The 19,396-nt window shown below is 39.2% G+C and overlaps 1 long non-coding RNA gene across 1 annotated transcript; it reads left to right on the top strand.

The window, feature by feature from the left end:
* The first annotated feature begins 591 nt into the window (after window positions 1–591).
* LOC146544624 (uncharacterized) lies at window positions 592–5,503 on the top strand. The gene is made up of 2 exons (XR_014882335.1): window positions 592–808; window positions 1,995–5,503. It is a non-coding gene; the product is annotated as an uncharacterized LOC146544624 (long non-coding RNA).
* The last annotated feature ends 13,893 nt before the right edge of the window (window positions 5,504–19,396 follow it).

Genomic DNA, 19,396 nt, shown 5'->3' with positions numbered 1-19,396 from the left:
CCGAACAGACAATACAAAAATGATTCTCTGCCTGTTCAGCCTGGAGAAGAGAAGGTTGTAGGGTGACCTCATTGCAGCCTTCAAGTACCTAAAGGGAGACTATAAACAGGGGGGAAGTCAACTCTTTGTAAGGATAGATAATAGCAGGACAAGGGGAAATAGTTTTAAGTTAAGGGAGGGAAGATTTAGGTTCAATGCCAGGGGGAAATTCTTTAGTATGAGAGTGGCGAGGTGCCCAGAGAGGTTGTGGACGCCCTGCTCCTGAAGGTGTGAACACCAGGCCAGTTTGGATAGGTCTCTGGGCATCCTGGTTTAGTACTAAATGCGGGAGTTGGAGGCCCTGACTACAGCAGGGGGGCTGGAGCTTGATGATCCTTAAGGTCCCTCCAACCCAAACCATTCTATGACGTGATTCTGTGATATGATATGGTTCTGTTCTGCTAAATCTTGGTCAGTCAATACAGAAAGCAAGTTAATGCTTTAATACCTTGATTTTCATGCAATGCAAAGGGCAGCAGATACAAAAATATCATTAACACACAACACAACAACAGGAAGGATTTTTGGCTTTGAGTGTTAACTTCTTGTCATGGTTTTATGGTTTTTTTTGTTTGTTTTTGGTTCTCAGTATTCCGCATCAAAACATCATGTAGTGTACTGGGAGTTAAAGTGTTAATGCTCCAATTCCAGGCACCTATCCCTATACATTACAGAAGTCATGAGATCTGGCCCTTCCTGGTGGGGCGGTCTCTTTCTGCCTGGCAGTGGGTGCTGGAGGGTGCTTTCCTGGCCGTTCCAAGCTTTTCAGGTTTGAATCGGTATCGGGAACTCTCTCTCTCTCCTATTTTATTTGATTTATTAGTCTCAATTTCAATCAGATTGTATTATATTGTGTTATCTTGCATTCCGATATCATAATTAGTAAAATAAGTTTTCCTCCATAGATTGTTGCTGCTGTTTTTTTTGTTTTCCTCCCTTCCTTCCCATTTACCGCCCCCTGTCACGGGTGTAGATTGATGATACATGTTTCATTGTAGAGCAAACATGAATTTTACAGGCAGAAATCTTAGTTTCTGTGTTCTTTAGATACAATTGCAATTGTTTGTGAGAATCTAGCTTTTTGGATCTGGGATCCTAATACAACTTTTTTGGAAGCAAGGATCATTTATAAGTCACCCCTAAGTGTCTGTGGTTTCCACTAAAAAGCACTTAAACAGCATCACCACTCTGAGGATCATGCCCTTAGGCAATAAACAGTCTAATTCCTTCCTACCTCTGAGCCTCCCATGGGGACAAATGCAATTATTTACAAAGTCAATTGGCTTGTGACAAGGAGGATTTCTTTTAATATCTTTTTTCCCCCCATCCCCCACTCCCAGTTCCACTCTGGTGCCTTTCTTCAGGACTTGTGTCTTACTTCACTCTGCTGCCTATACAATGCAATATATATCAGGCGTATTTAAGCTTACTGTTCCCCATGAGAAACTCTTGCAATTAAATTGCTGTCCTGGTGCGTGGATGAGTAAATTGGGAATGGGCAAACAGTTGATCTTTATTTATAATGATCAACTCCTTGAAGCTTGAGAAAAAAGTATTAAAAGAAAAAAAATCAAAATACAAAAATAATAATAAGAAAGGAAAACACACTTTAAGAAAGATACATTTAAAAATGTGAAATTAAGCTTTGGAACAGGTCTTCAGGTTGAGTTCACTGTTTAACACAACTCGCTTGAGTTTTTACAGATTTTGGCTTCAGTTTTTCCTATCTATAGTGACAGGGTCTGTTTACACTACAAGTTTAGTTTCAAAGAAATATATGTAGGAATCTATATTCTGCTAAGGTATTTCAGGTTTGATTTTTTTTCCCCTGTCAAGAAAGAAAAATGTTAACAACATTAAGGTTGCAATGTTTGTAATTGTTACAGTAATATTCCCAATATATATGATCTTGGCTTAGCAGAGTTTGAATATCTCCTTTTTGTTTTATTTTACAGTTCCCAGTGGATGAAAACTTTCATGTCCAGTCTTACTATCAGTTCAGCAGCTCCAAAACTCAAGATGCAAGATTTGTGTTTCCTTAGAAGGCTGCATGCTGTGCTCCTAATAAAAATACCTCTCTCTTGCCCACCCTGACAAGAATATTTAAATGCATCCATCACTGACAAAGCTCAAATCAAATCAGATATTAATCAAAGGCTTTATTATTTCTCTTTTCTTTTAATTTGAAAGAGCTGCAATAATAGAATAAATTCAGCAAGAGAAAAATCAGTTCTGTTGAGGAAACTGCACATGAAAACTACTGGAGATGTTTTTGCCAAAGGCAAATCCCTATTGTTTCTCCCACCTTCCTCCATTACATGGAATTAATTTGAGGTTCAGAAGGGATGGCCCAGGGGGCATGTAATTTCCTGGCTTTTATGGGAACACTCCTGAATGAGCACCAGTGGCTCAAGACCAAAACTTGACCCAGAAAAAGACAGCAAAAGCCATGTTTGCAGAAAAAAAGTTCCAGCTTTATAAAGAGCCAGAACCTCAAAAAGCCTCTGCAGGTCATTAGAGTAATTATGGACATTAGCATCTCCAGCATGGGAAGCTGTGAAACAATGCTGTCCCACAGCTATTCCTCAATCAGTGTCATGTTCCAGCACAGAGCACAGCTGTTGGACTGACATGGCAGAAATAACTGTGGCCTGACAATGAAGGGACTCTGGAAAGCTCTGTGATTGCTCTCTTTGTCCATATAGGATAATGCACAGGGATAGAATGAATATCTACATATACATGCAGAGTTACATAGAAAATAACTGAGTATTCCCCCACTCTTCACTTGCTCCTAGTTTTTACTGGTTAACATTAAAAAAAAAAAAAAAAAAAAAAAAAAAAAAAAAGAGCACAGTATTTGATTCCACAGCTTGGACAAGAAGACAAGACAACTCATGGAAAGGGTACAGATTTTGATGCCCATAAGTTATTCATTTAATGGGGGACAGAAAACAACATCATTACCAGTGGCAGAAGGCCAACCCCCCTCATACACTGATGAGGAGGTGAATGCTACAGCCATACATAAAAAGACCCCACTATGGAGCTGGGGTTTTTTTGGTGGTTTGTTTTTTTGGTGTTTTTTTTGGTGTTTTTGTTGTTGTTGTTGTTGTTGTTGTTGTTTTGAAGATGATCTGAGTATGAAGAAAGGTACCCACATAGGTTTTTCTCACCCACATTTTCCAGGGTGCTATGGAATTGCATTTCACAGTTTTGCTTTGCATAAGCTGCACAGCATCCCTGAGTACTTCCCCTAATAGTTCAGCACACTTTCTGTGTAAAAGGATATATATTATATTGTACACTATATTGTATTGTTTTTACAGAATTCAAGACAAGAGGCTTTATATTTTACTATGGAAGCAACTCTCTGCTATTATTATCAGCATACTTCCTTTGAAATCAAAGAGCTGTGTCATATACTGGTAGAATATCTGTCCATATTTGAAATTTGTGTGTAAAATCTACTGCTGATATATGCAGTGGAACTGTTTTAAGAATAAATTTGATCTGAGGGAAAAAAGATGGTTAAGTTTTAAAACTTGGCTAACTAAAAGATCTACAACACTTTTGTACTTAGTTCCATTTCACTTTACATATTGAAATGGATACGTACTGCATCCGGAAAAAAGGCTTTCTCTCAAGAGAAGTAACAGAAATCCAAAGACAAGTTTAGAATTGTAGTTCCCTGGTAAATCATAGAATGGCTTGAATTGGAAGGGACCTCAAGGATCATCAAGCTCCAACCCATCTGATGTAGTCAGGGACAGCAACCCCCATATCGAACATTAGACCAATCTTAGCATAGATTTCAGGCAGGTTTTGATGTCCAGATTATAATAGTAAACTGTAAAGATAAATACCTCTTATTTTTTGAAGCAATATTTTAAAGTAAAGGGAATATGATTTGAGGACTTTGCTTATTCATACAAGAGATTCAGGTTTTAACTTGAATACTTTGAACTTAACGAGAATATATCTTATGCAAAAAAAAAAAAAAAGCAGAAGAATATAGGAAAAGAAGTATACAGTCTAGATTCACAAGCAAGGTTTTAAAAATCATATAGAACTAGACAAACTTTTTTTTCGCCTATAGTGAAACAAATCACTTCAGACAAGTCATCTCTAAAAAAGTCCTCACTCTTGTTCCCTGTTCTCCCCAAGGATAGTGTTCCCTTTATTTTCTAGTCAGAAGATGACAACAGTTACCATCCAGATATTCCTCTAATGGGAAAGCATATTTTGTGTTGAAGCAGAACCAACACTTCATACTTAACCAACTCTCTTCACGTACATTCAAGAGAGTTGCAAGAATCTACAGTTCACATTCTCAACATTTCCACAGCAAAAGAAGGAGAAGCAACTTTTCATGAAAGAGCTTTTGTGCAGTCAACTGCTCCCCTGGGAAAAATACACCATGAGAAGCTACATCAGTCAATTCTTTGAGTTTTGCAAAGACACCTAGACAGAAGTACAGACTGGTAAGACAAGTAGACAGAACTGGTACTTACCACATTTGAAGTAAGATCAGTCACCCAAAGATGATGCGAGTCTCTCTATGGGATCTCAGCATCACACAGTATTCACATGAATCAGCTCTGCCAACCTCGGGCTTGCTCTATGCCTCGCCAGTTCAAGGCTCCCTGCACTCAGTACTGTGTCAAGAGCCGTCTCTTCAACTCCTCCTGCTAAGGTGGTCACTGATATCCACTGATATCAACACAGCTACTTTGGCAAGACAATGTAAGAACCCCTATCAGTACTCATAACCAGTCAATTTTTTCCTGCATTGGTCCTATTCCAGTTTCCAAAGTACATCTCAGCCTCAGCAATCTGTTTCAAGACAGCCATGTTTCACTGCAAAACACTGTCAACAAATATGCATATTGAAGTAGGATGACATCCTCAATATGTGTAGGATATAACCATTATCCAAGCAAAATTTCTGTATTTTCTCAGAGCAAAACAGTCTCTCCCTTTCCCTAACCCTTTCCCTCACATTCATCCTTTCCCACATCAAACACACAAATTTATCATTGACTGCTCTTTAGGGAATTAAAGCTTCCAGCAAAGCACTGCAGTGACAGGCACACTGTGCTGAGACATTCTAAGATTTCCCAAAATGGCAGTGATGAGGACATTTCTAAAGGAGGGATGTGACCTATGAGAGGAAACATGCCAGACTGCAATTTGCTACAGCACTGAATGGCCGCTAAAAGTGTAACTCTCACCTTTCTTCTCATTATTTTTAGATTCAAACAAACCTAAGACAAAGACTTGATTAACACTGAAGCTTTTTAGTGACAGTACAGTGCTGAAAAATTAGTATGTTGTCCTAAGGGTATCTCTCTTATAATTAAACGGGGACTTCAGAGTTATTTTTGCTAGAGGACAAAAAAAAAAAAAAAAAAAAAAAAAAAAAAAAAAAAAAAAAAAAAAAAAAAAAACAAGCAAACAAAAATCGTAAGAATAAACTATGAAGAAAGACAAATTTGCCCTGGAACATGCCATAAATATGTTTTCAATTACAGAACCAACAAATTAAGAGAAATTATGCAATTATATTTAATTTTATTTTGGTTTTCACGTGCTCTCAGGAAAATTAAAATCATTCAGAGAGCTCTCCAGTGTGAAACAATACAGGACATATTCTGTCATTTACATTCTTTGTATCAGGACAGATTCTTCAAATCTGAGTCTACAGAGTGAATGCCCGGATTCGAAAAATTAAGTATGCGCATTTCCTAGTGCCTTCAAACTGTAGCAATGGATGAAAATCTTTCCTCTTTTTTTTTTTTTTCTTTTCCTCCCCCCTTTCCTTCTCTTGATAATATGATGATTTTGGGGAAAAAAAAAAATAAATCCTAGTGGTCATTAGAGGAGACTCTCAAATGAGCTTTTCATGAGTGGAAGTCAAATAGCTTTACTGTTACTAAAGCTGAAATGTGCATGAGAGATCTATAGAAATACACGTTTTGGGATGATCAGTCGATTAAGCAATCTCGTTGTTCAAACACTGCTAAATGCCTTGCAGTTATGAGATTTTAAACATCAATACTATTTTAAAAAGTCAGTATATTACTTTCTGCTCTGGAAGTTTATTGCAGTCTATCTACGCTGGAATTAGAGGACTCCTGCTGAGCAGTAAATGCATTGTGACTGAATATCATGAAAGAGATCAAGAAGCTCAATCCAGCTAGTGAGCCTGCTCATCGTAAATGGTTCCTGCATTAGATGGGAAAACTCTGAACTCTTTGCTGGCGTGTCCAGATGAAGACATGGAGAAAGGGAGACGGAGCACAGTTTGTCCTGAAAATAGGTGTTACAGAGATTCTACTTAAATTCCTCAAATTAGAAGTGTTCCTGGGAAAGACATGTGGTCCAGCCTCTGGGTTATCACTCAGTGCTAAAAGCAGTTTTATGCATTTAATTAATTGCTGGTTCACTTAAAATTAATAAAATATTTCCCTAGCACTTAGTCAGCTTGCCAGAGGGTGTCATTGAATCAACAGACTTGGCTGCATTTTTAATAATTTCATGACCTCTGAAACATCAAACACAAGGTATTGTGGGAGGTAAGATGAGCCCTTCGAGGCCCTCTCAGCTAGTCATTAGGAGAAAGACTGGGACTCATTCTTTTCTCTGGTATATTGATGCAAATAAAGAACAGAGCATTAAAGTGCAAAAAAAGCAATGCAAAATCTAAATTCATCTCACTGCTCTTTGAAACAGCATTGACAATTGTTAAATATATTGCAACATTTTCCTTTCTGTTCTCTTTTTTGTTGCCAATCAGTATAGTTACTGTGTTGTCTTTTTTTTTTTTAGCCCTGTTGTCATAACCTCAGTAATTTACAAGAATGGTTCAAAAAGTATGAATACAGGTAAAGGAGATGGGCAGAGAAGGAAGAAAAATCACAGATGAAGGGGAAGCGGAGCTCTGCCCCTGCCAGCTGAGCGTGAGGTATCTGAAATGCAATTAGTAAACACCAGAATTCTTTTTCTGCCTTTTCTGTTTTTAAGCAATTATTTGTTGCTAATGAGAACTGCATAGAGAATTCAAATCAAATGCAGTTGGGGAGGGGATGGGGGGGGCATTTTGAGATTTTAAAAGTCAGATTTACCCTGACAGGAAACAAAGCTCCAAACAGTACAGAATTTTCTCCTAAAGAAAATTCTGACAGGAATTTGTTTTCTCTCCACTCTGTGCTCTAGTTTAATACCAGAAGTCATTTCAAAAAGGAAAATTAAAATGTCGTACCTGACAGAAAACACCACAGTACTATCAAGATGTTCACTCCCCCCTATTATTTTTTCCTCTAATCTTCAGGAAAATAAACATAATTATACGCAGTACTTCAGTTTGAATGGAGAAGCATTTTCCAAGGTGAAATGGTCTGTCAACCTTTCTAACCTAGTTTATTGCTACTGCAAGTGAAAGTGGAACACCTAAAATATGCACTGTCATGAAATCAGGCTGATACACTGTTTGTTCCCGAGTGTGATACTCAAGGGTGCATTGTGATATACACAACTAGCGCGGAGGACAGGAAGAAATCTGTCAGAGAAAAGGAGCAAGTAAAATTAGCTGACCTGCTATATTTCAGCCCTTTTGAGACAGCAGACAGTATGGTAGCTGGCATTTATTTTTAGTGGACTAACGTAATATGGTAATGAATGGAGGCTGCTCACTGATGGATGGGATGCACCGCCCCTGCTCAGTAGTATCTCCCCAGTGATTGATAGCCATAGAACAGATCTGAATCACTATGAAAAGTCTTGATGGATGCAAATATTGAGCTCTGCGCCCTTCCAGGGGACAAGTGAGCACATATGAATGGCAAAACCCTGGACACTAAACTTTCAGGGCAGACCGGTCAGTTTTCAAGACTCCAGTGATGCTGTTGACCTCCAGTACACATTCCAGTATGCACAGGCAGTCCAAATGACTTCAGGTACAAAACTGCAGAACACGACAGGATCCAAGTCTTCGGGTTGTCTTCCCACACAGATTCTGAGCTTCACACATAAGCAGCACCAAGCTGTCTATTAAATGTCAGAACAGCCTGATATAGTTTCAGAAACAATTCTACAAAGAGGATGATGCTTGACTGTATTTCTGGGGTTTAAATATTAGCTCACCTTTCACATTATAAGCTAAGAATGAAGTGGAAGTGTATGGTACATGTTTTACTGAACCTCATTTACATTACCGTGGCATATTTACTAAGCACAAGACAACAGTCTTTGCTCAGGAGTATAAAGTCTAAAGAGACAAAGATAAATTACAGTTTGGAACAGAGAAAGAATAAATGATCTAAGTGGTAATAGCCAGTAGCTCCTGTTAATATCAGACTTTCTTTCCCTATCATCCATTTTTTCAAAAATTTGTTAATACAGTGAATGCACTAAATCCAAACCCTTCAAAACTCCAAGTTACATTGCACTGCATTTATCTCTCTCCTTCCTCAGCATTTAACCCCCTCTCAGTACAATTTATCCATGAGATAAGATACTAGGATAGGTAGAGATTTAGCCTGATAGACTTACCTTACAATTCCAAGGTAGCAAGCTCCTTCCATCTATCATGTAAATCCCTGGCAGGTCTCAATACCATTGCTTAGCTCCCACTAAATCTCATAAACATCTGCATTGCTGCCGGTTTGAATTGCCAAATCCGCCTAAGCAGTGACACCACCCATCAACTCCTAAGCTGCTCAGGATCCTGGCTCAGCCCAAAGCTTCACAAAAGGATTCTCAGAATGACCAGAATATCCTAAAACCTGCCATCTGTCAGTCTAGGCAGCAGAGCTAGGATAGGCCAGCAACTGTGTGAAGATCCTTATTGTACCTGCCTGCAGGTAGATGGGAACTCAGGAAGAATAAGTAGAGATGGATTTAGCCCTAAATTAAATGTCCTAAACAAGGACTGAGACCCCAGTATAGGGCAGAAACCAGAGATGAGATCTTCCATATCCCACAGAAGAGCTCAAAACAAGCTATTCTCTTGTAGGGTAGTTCCCCCAGCTGCTCAATTACTTTGCAAGAGCAATGATAGAAAAGTGACTTGAGGATACCATGAAGCTGCTGACTACCCTAATCACCGGGCGATGCTTCTCTCTTGTTTAATGAATATTTAATAATAGTCCTGCCTTTCCTCACAGTGGTATCACGAGGATAAAAAAATATTTTAGATTGCTAGGTGCTCAGATACCAGTCAAAGGAAGTAATCTAAAGTATAATCAGCTATCCAGCAGGCCTAGGGCATCAGAGACCAGAGAAAAGGCAGATTTAGAAGGGACTAGAGGTTAATAGGATTATATTTCCATTTGGATCAAGAAAAGAGAAAGTCTAAAGCAGGAAAAGAAGCAAGAGAAGTAAGAAAGGACTAAAACATTAAAATAGAGCAGAATTGAGGTTTCATTTAGTAATTTGACAGGAATAAAAACTCCAGTGAACAAACACCCCCCCCCCCCTTTTTTTTTTTTCTTTTTTAATGTTTTCAAGCTTTACACCAATAGCTGAACTCTTCATTGCCATCTAGTTCAGCTGATAAGTACCTTGTTATGCTTGTGAGAAAATGTAAGGATTTTAAGAAAATGCCTAACTCTTCAGTAAAGCTCAGCAGGATGAAAGTTCAGAGGGTAGGAAACCATTTACCATGTGAATAAACTGCAAAATGCCTTTTAAAATTACATTTTTAATTACAGTTGACATTTCAGAGCCTCCTGCTGATGGTATTTCTCCAAAAGGAAAAAAAAAGACGTAATTTGAGACAGAGAAAACACTACAAGAGATTGTAAAACAGTTCACAAGCTACTATGATAGAGGCATTGACTTCACATTGCTACTCATCACAGTGTTGTCTAAACACTTCTCATGCATTAATGAACTTCATCTCATAGAAAATCTTTGAATTAGCAAAGCAGCAGTATTCCTGGTTCTGAGAATGCAGGAGCAATTTCAAAAGCAGCTCAGCTCAGCAATTGAATTACTGATTTATTCCATCACGTCTGATCCAAGCCTCTGTCCTTTTGTGTCTCCTCTAGTGTTAAGGATGAATCCCTCAGTGCTGAATACCTTCAGCATAAGTGAAAGTTGTTTCACCTACCACCCCTGTGGTAGGTTGGGTGCTCAGGATATAGAGGAAAGGAAAGCAAGAGGATACAGAAGTTCTCTGAAGTCCGGTCATTTCAGCATGACAGAGGGCTCAAAGACAGTTGTTGCAACTTGAACGTAAATTAGAGAACTGCAAAGATAGACCAGGAAGGATACTACACAACCTTGAAATAAGAAAAGTCTCCTAAATCACCTTTTCCTTTTTGTTCTTTCCTTTCAGCTCTTGTACCAAGCTACAGAAGATTCCAGTCTCTACCACTCAAAACTTCTGCATTTCTTCCCATTGGCAAGGGCAGGAAATATTTCTATGGAATGGGAACATTTTATTAGCTGTTAGAACTTCTCTTCCCCATAAGAGGACAAGACCTGAGCATTAAGTAGTTTTCAAATAAAACTCAGCTCTATGTTTTTGTTCCAAGAATCTAATGCCCACTCAACAATCATCTCCCACATTGCTTCAACAACAAATCTGGTCTAATTGTCTGCACACATGCTAGCAAACTAAGTCCTGCTAAACAGTACTCCCAGTCAGTGAAAAAGGCATTGTTAAACTGTTAGAGCAGTGTCTGGTATACATCTAACCTCATGCTTTCCTAAATTATGCTCAGTTTCAGTTCAGGAGTTAAGCATGGGTAAAGACCACTTGTAAGATGCAGTTTCTAGATAGCTACCTGATTGTGGATAGTAGCAGAGTTTCCTTACATAGAAGAAAATCTTTCTACGTCTGTTGGAGTCATAAATCCCAAACTTTCCCAGAAGTATTACGTTTAACAGGGAAGATGTAACTATAAAGTCTACGTCATTGACTTCTTGCATAGAAGTCTTTGCAATACCTTCTTTGCATACCTTCAAACCATAGCAAGCCATAAGAGATACATCATACCTTCTTCCATCCTGTTCAACCCAAAGTAAACATTCTTTCCACTTAACCATAAAACAGTCCTCTTAGTACTTCTAATTCTAAACATTGGCAGTAGTCAACACATTTACACTGACAACACAAGATCTTGACCCTCATCATACTCAGCACTAACAAAAAAACCCACTCTTTTGACACAGTTAAAAGTCAGTTAAAGTGATTAAACAACATAAATATGAATGGCATATAGCTGTATAAACTGGCTCTGTTCCCAAATATCTGAACAAAAATGTTACCATAACCTCATCACCATCTATCTACAAACAAAGGGCCCTATTTGTCAGCCCAGTCCTGTGTGCTGCCCCTCTGGGGCCCAGATTAGGGATATTTCTAGGAAACTTCCTAGTCTGATTTGCCACTCAGATTATTAACCCTTATTGATAGTTCAAGCTGTCAGTAATGAAGTCCCTGAGAGAAGCCTGAGGATTATCAAAAATGACTTCAGAGGACTGGGGTAGTTATTGAACAGAGTGGGCATACAGGTCATATTTTCCTCTATCCTTTCAGTTGCAGGGAAGGATACTGAGAGGAGCAGGAAAACTCATAGATACATGGCTGAGAGCTGGTACAATCACATGAATTTTGTTGTTTTTTTTTTCTTTGAGCACAGGGCAGTTTACTTAGCACCTGGACTGATGTCTGCTGATGGGTCTCACCTGTCTCAAAGAGGGAAACAGATCCTTGCCCAGAAGCTAGCAGGGCTCATTGAGAGGGACTAGATATGAAGGGGGTTAAACTACACCTGCTAGAGACGAGTCTAGGGGAATAATGATAGGACTGGGGACAAGGCAAGGCACTCAGCTGAAGTGCATCTACACCAGTGCAGGCAGCCTGAGCAACAAACAGGAGGAGCTGGAAGCCAGCAGGCTAACTATGACTTAGTTGCCATTACAGAAACGGGGTGAGATTGCTCCCACAACTGGAGCATTCAATGGATGGCTATACACTCTTCAGAAAGGACAGGCAAGGAAGGAGGGGTGGTGGTGTGACTCTGTGTGTTAGAGAGCATTTTGATTTTGTTGAGCTTGGGGTTGGGAATGATAAGGTTGAATCTCTATGGGTAAGGATCAGAGGGAGTACCAAAATGGACATCCTGGTGGGGGTCTGTTATAGACCACCTAACCAGCATGAAGAGACAAATGAGGTGTTCTACAAACAGATGGCAGAAGTTGGAAAATCACCAGCCCTTGTTCTCATGGGGGTCTTCAACTTCCATGCTACATGGTTGAAACAAAATACAGCACACAAGAAGCAGTCTAAGTTTCTAGGGTGTATGGAAGGTAAATTTCTAATACAGCTGGTAAGAGAGACTACCAGAGAAGATGTTTGCTGGGTGGTGGTGCAAAGATCAGGAGCTGTCTTGGACAGAGTGACCATGAAATGGTAGAGTTCTCTATTCTTGGTGAAGTTAAAAGGAGGGGTGCTCCAAAACTTCTACCTTGTACTTCTGGAGGGCAGACTTTGAACTGTTCAGAATATTGGTACGGAGAACCTCCGGGGATTCAGTCCTAAAGGGTAAAGGGGTCCAGGAAGGCTGATCACTCCTCAAGAACAAAGTCTTAAAGGCACAGGAACAGACTGTTCCCCTGTTCCACAAAACGTGCTGGTGGGAAAGATGACCATCACGGATGAACACAGATCTTTTCCTGAGGCTCCAGGAGAAAAAGAGTATCTACCTTCTATTTAAGAAGGGATGTGTGTAAGACAAAGAAAGTCATTATGAACAAAAGACCTACCAAATAAGTAAACAATCTCAGCAGCTGCTTGTGCCAAATGTAAACACACGAGGCACCTGGCTCCTACATGTGACCAAGGGGTTGTTGAGTGGGTATAAAAGTTTGGAAGCGCCTACAATAAAAGTCTTTGTTCTGCACCAGCAAGGGAGCCTGTGCCTCTCTTGTCACAGACAGGCCCCTCACTACAAGAAAAACATTGAAGCCCTGGATCATGTTCAGAGAAGGGCAGCGAAGCTGGTGAGGGATCTGGAGCACAAACCTTATAACGAGCAGCTGTGAGAACTGGGATTGTTCAATCTGGAGAACAGGAAGATTAAGGGTGACCTTATCACTTTCTACAACTACCTGAAGGGAGGCTGTGGGGAGATGGAGATCTGTCTCTTCTCCCATGTAACTTGCAATAGGACTAGAGGGAATAGCCTCAAATTGTCAGGAAAGATTCAGGTTGGATGTTAGGAAATACTACATCTCCAAGAGGATGGTCGGGCACTGGAACAGGCTGCCCAAGGAGGTGGTAGTCATCAACCCTGGAGGTGTTCAAGAAATGCTTTGATGTTGTACTGAGGGACATAGTTTAGTGGGAAATATTGGTGATAGGTGCACTGCTGGACTGAATTATCTTGTAGGTCTTTTCCAACATTGGTGATTCTGTGATTCTATTTCCTCCAAATATAATTAATTTATTTTCAAGGAGATATAACTGACTTGGAACTGAGAATACGGTATGTCTGATCTGCTAAAAAGTCTCTCAATTATAGTCTTATGCCTCCATCAAAGAACAGCACCAGTTAAGTGTGAGAGTACCTCCTGGTAAGCAAACCTCAGATTAACTGTGCCTCCACACTGAGTTCATAAAAGATCTTTCATAGTCAGCTATTTGTGTCAAAGATGAAAATCAGATTTTACAGCTTTTCCAGAAATGTACTTATCATTCATTACATCAGTTCAAGGTATTAACTGTAGCCTTATAAGTGACCAATCTCAAAACCTTGAGTGCTAACAAATCATTTTTATGCTGGTCAGATGAAAAGAAAAACTAAGTCAGAAATTCAAATTTCAAATCAGCATACTTTTAAATGAACTATAACTCAAATAGTCTGACAAGATGCCTTTTGACTTTGCTGAAATATTTCCTTTTTTTTTTCCACAGGAAATGTGGCAAATTTCTGGCCAAGCTAAGGTGCCAATTCAGGAAAGCACTGCTATTCAAAAAGGATGTAAGCATATGCTTAACTTGAAGCATGCACTTGAGGCTCTTTGACTTAATGATAGGATCTAAGCACATATTTACATTTAAGCACATGTCTGAGTGCTTTCCTCCATAGAGACAGATTTAAGCTCGTGCTTCACTGCTTTCACTGTCTAATTTTCCAAGACAAAGATATAGGTAGAGATAAAATAGGGTGTTAGAATGGAAGCTGCTTGCCAGACTAAGTGCATATAGACAACCTCTGCAAAATTAGATGCAAACATAAAGGTGCACAGGTCATTAGTTGGGTACTGAGGGGGAGAGGGACAATGAGTCACTGTGGTCCCAGATCACAGAAATTACAAGAGTTGGACCTTGAGCTCAATTAAGAGGTGAAAGAATAACTAAAGCTGGACTTACAGCCTCCCTGACTGAATCTGAAGTTAAAACAAGAAAGAAAATAATAGTTGGTGTTTCTTTTGGATTTGTCTCGAGCCCAGGGCAGGATGGGCATTAAATGAGGATAAATAGCCTCAGGCTATTAGTGACTGTTTTTGGCTCTGTCTTTGAAAAAGGTGGAAGGTCATGGCAGTGAGACAAGCAGGAGATAGCGATGCCTGAAAAACACTGTTTCATCAGGACTTTAAAGTACCCCCAACAATATGGACTAACATGTTCTTTGGGAACACAGCAGAGTTTTGGTGAAATATAGGATTAACAGCTATTAAAGGTTTTCTATTTTTGAGACTATTTCTTCCTCCCCCTCCGCTCCCCCCCCCAAAACATACAGAAAATCCGTAACACCTTGAATCTAAGTTATTTCTTCACAAAACCATAAATGTTTTTAATCAATTCTGCATAATTTTTCCTGCACTTTACTTTCAACAACAATAACTGACTGCAGTTGTTGAGCTCTCCTGGTCAATCAGTGTAATCTAGATAACAGTCTTATGATGCCTCTCCAGAAATGGTGGGACAACACCTCTCCAGCAGGTAGACACAGATAGTGAGTCACATACATAAACTATTAACATTCCTATAACCTGCTTGTTCAGGCTACATGGGGAATTTAGTAAATAAAAAAAGCAAACTCGCTGTATTGACACAACTAAATTTTTTTTCTTTGAGACTAAAGCATGTGCAAAAACCACACATGAAATAACCTCAAGTAGCTAAAGTGGATAAGAATGAAAACTGCTGAGAAAGGCCAGGAAAACATGTGTTCTGAACCATCATAACAATTCAGTAAAACTGCTAGTGGTATTTTTAAGATAGGCTGCAAAAATGCCTTAGACAACGTTTAAAGTGACTTTCATTGCAGAGTTTGAAGCGAAGCACTAGCAGCATTACTTGCTCCTTACATCTGTGCCCCATAACTCAGATTAAGGGTAGAAGTGAAATTACTGTTGCTTATGTGCATTGCTTATGTAAAGGTACACCAGCACAAAGCAGCTCTCCCTGATGTACCTCTTCTGAATCCAGAAGTCAAGCATACTATTTGGAGTGAATTGACTTATTTTTAATACTCAATCTTTGATTAGTTATCATTTGCTGTTTGTTATTTTCAGTATTTTCATAGCATTTATTCTGTACAAGATGTTTAAACAATTAGTTGTTTTTCATTAGAGATACAGATAGATACAGATATGAAACTGTTGAGATCTCAAAGATATGTTTTCATACCTAGCATGGTTTTTTTAAGTGCAGTCTTGTATGCATTCAAACTAGAAAGATGTCTCCTCAGAGACCACAGTACAATAATCCTAAGGCTAGATTCATTAGGGAACTCTGTAAAGAGTTGGGAATAATACTAGGAAAAAAAATACCATACTCTATTAAAAAAAAATAAATTCTTAAAAGGAAAGCATGCTGAGTAATCTCAATTGAACAATTAAACACATATTGAGATTTTTTTTCTTGTAATTTTATTATATAGTTTTTATAGTAGCACATTCAACTAGTACTAGAGAACATTTGCTCCTGAAAATAGACATTTTTGCTACCGTGAATCATAGCTGAGCTGCAGGCCAATATCAGTATTTTAGATGAAACAAAAAATCGTGTCATAAATACACAAAATGCCATGAAACGAAAGTATGTGCTAAAACTAAAATATATAAATCCCATTAAAAATATATATTACATTCCCTTTAAAAACTGTCGTCTTTCATATCCATCGACAAATCAGACTGAGATGCAATATGTAGCAATAACTGGCCGGCCTTGACTTAGTACATCACTCAGCCACTTCATGGCTGGATAAAAATAACTTAAGCAGATTATTTTAAAGGATAAACAGATAATTAAAATGAACTAGTGATGACTGTTCATCTTAAAGCCATATTTTCATGCTTAATTTGGTGTTCTAAGTTAATTTGAGTTAACAGGGTGGCATGCAAAAGACAATCAGTGCAATAATCTTATGACTACAGCCTCTAAAGGAGGATGCACTTGAGAGACTTTCTATATAGCAAGCTATAGCTTAGGAAGAAAAATATAGACATTTAGTGACCTAGCCTGAATTATCCAAGAAATGTGAATACTGGACTTGACAGATCCCTATTTACCTTTATAGCTATGTGCCAAACATGTATAGCCTACATTGCTAAGGTTGTGAGAAGAAAACGTTGATTTGTAGATCAGATGTTAGACAAGCCTCTTGGTTAACTTGGTTAAACTAGCCAACAGGGAAACATCAGAAACAAGATCTGACCTTTAATAGCACCCTTTTCCAAGGCTCTGAACTAGAAGAGGTACATTGGGGTGGCGTTGCACTGAAGGAAATGTGCCCTGCGAGGAGGAAGGTGCATCACCCAGAAGGACAGGCTGGATCAGATGCTGGTACCAGAACCACATGAGTATCCTTATGTCATGTTAACATGCTTGTTCCTGTCAGCATTAGCTTTGAAACCTGTACCTTACCCCAGTACACGGATAATGCAAGATCCTGTCTCCAAGTTCCTTAGACAGTTTGCTGTATGCAGGTGTACAGGGGGACTAATGAGGCACCTGCCAAATACAAACTTTCAGGCTTTTTTTCCCCCACTGCTAAAAGATTAGGTTCAAAAACCCCACAAACTGGAGCAAAACATTCCACATACATGAATTTATTTTTTTTCTCTACCGAACACATCCTGTAGGATCATAGAGCCTATTTTAATACATTATTGCAAAACAAGTCATAGAACTTTCATTTTTCACTGCTCCAGTACCTGGGTTTTTTATCAGCTTTTGGCACCGAAAATGGGTTGGGGTGACAAATCATTGTCTGCAGTGAAACATTTCCTTCCACTGTCTTTTTTTTTTTTTTTGCATGAATAAAACCTTTGCTATCAGATGCTTGAGTATACAGTATTTAGGGTAGTATTACTGTGAGCAAAAGTAAATGGAAGCATATGGAGATCAACTGAGTTATTCATAAGGTGCCACCACAACAAACTAAGCAGACCACCTGCTGTTTCACTGCCACAAGAGGCTTTTCTCCACAGCTCATTTTAACATAATTTGATAGCCAAGCTGCACTGAAGTCAGATTATAAACTGGGATTTCAGCAAAATCCTCAACAGTACAACACAGGGAGGGGGGCTTGTGTACATGTTGGTCTCTGTGTCTTTTGTGCATGCATGTTACTTATACAATTCAGCAGTGATGCATTACTGCTTAAGAGAAGTAGAGCATGCAAAAAAACAAACAATTCGGTTTAGAGTTCCTGCAGCAATATTATCTCAGTCACTTTGCAAAACCTGCACATTTTACAGTACACATTTGACCAAGAAAAAAACAAAAAAAAACACAACTAACAGGTAAGAAGTGACAGCATATAGCCAACAAGGAAAGTGGTGATAGAACCCATTATGTTACATAGGAGCGTTTTCCTTTACTACGAGGTGAGGTTCTGGAACAGGTTGCCCAGCAAGGCCAGATTGGATGGGGCCCTGAGCAGCCTGGTCTAGTATTAAATGCAGAGGTTGGTGGCCCTGCATGTGGCAGGGGGATTGGAGCTTCATGATCCTTGAGTTCCCTTTCAACTCTGGCCATTTTGTGGTTCCTTCAGTTTCTTCACCTAACCTCCAAGTATCATCACCCTATATGTTTGCTAGCCTAGCTTTATCTGCTGACTTTTCCTGAGTACACTCATGTCCAGGCCTGGGGCTCAAGACAGAGAAGGAAATCTGACCAAAATTTTTAGGTTTCTACAGTCACATTCCATGCCAAGCTAGCCTCCTCTAATTGTGAACTTAAGATGAGCATCTCAGTAGCTCTAGGGAAGTCTGCCCTATTTTTAGCCTCCCCAGTGAACTCATCCTCTTCTCTGCTCATAAGCTTCTGCCTTGTTTGCTGCCACCTCGCCTTCTTCACTCCACACACGCTCCACATTCATCTGCATCTCCCAACTCCCTCCTCAGTCTCTCATTTCCCGCTTCTTCCTCCAAGATCTCTTCATTCTTATTTATTTTCCCACTTTCTTTGCTCTAGGAGGAAACAAAATCTGGGGGGAAAATTCAAATTTTTAGTGGAAATACAAACAAGCTTTAAATGAGTTCAAAACAGGTGATAGTATAGCTGAAACTCTAACTATTGTATTCTAGTAGTAGCCTTTTAGTTGTGATCACTCTGTAGGAAAATATTTCTGTAGGAAAATATTTCTCATAGCCACAAGAAAGTCTGCTGCAGTCAAATATAAACAACTCCTAAACTCTTATTTGTGAAGTGTGCTGTGTTGTTTGGTACTGTTATATCACGTCCAAGAAAATGTTTTACTTTCCATTGTGTGTTGTATTTTTCAGATCTTTAGCTGGACTATTACAGTTTCATGCTGGGCTGTCAAAACAACTCAATCTACACTGACTCACTACAGAGAAACATATAGTTTCCACCCAATGCCTCCAGAGGAACAGTTCAAATAGGAAAGCATCAGGGACTGTGATCTGAATATCAGAGGCTCACCAGGATTAGAAGCTTTAAAAAAAAAAAAAAAAAGACTGTAATAAATTATTCATAGCTCTAAACTCTTAGATAATTAAAATTACCTGCTTTCAGCAGATATGCCATCTACTACAGTGCACCCCCATCATCTAACAGATCTGATTGACACTCTCTCTTTCAGATTGCTGTATTCGCTCTATGCTTATACATTTGACAGGTGCACTGTACATGCCCTGTGCTGTATCACTCACTTGAGCATGTCCATGCGTGCATGCACATAACTCATACAAGCAAAGTCCTCTATTGTGTTAGAAGGCTGACACGAAATATGCTACAGTATAGTAGGCTGGCTTTAACCTTACACACAACAGAAACAGCATACAGATAAAATGCCCAGAGCGGCCAGGACCCAGAGAATAACAAATGGTACAAGGAGAAATAGGCAAGTAAAATACTCCTTTCTGT

The sequence above is a fragment of the Meleagris gallopavo genome, chromosome 3 (genome assembly GCF_905368555.1).
Source record: "Meleagris gallopavo chromosome 3, MGAL_WU_HG_1.1, whole genome shotgun sequence".
Taxonomy (NCBI): domain Eukaryota; kingdom Metazoa; phylum Chordata; class Aves; order Galliformes; family Phasianidae; genus Meleagris; species Meleagris gallopavo.
The sequence above is the reverse complement of the archived record's forward strand: the minus strand, read 5'-3'. Positions and strand labels throughout refer to the sequence as shown.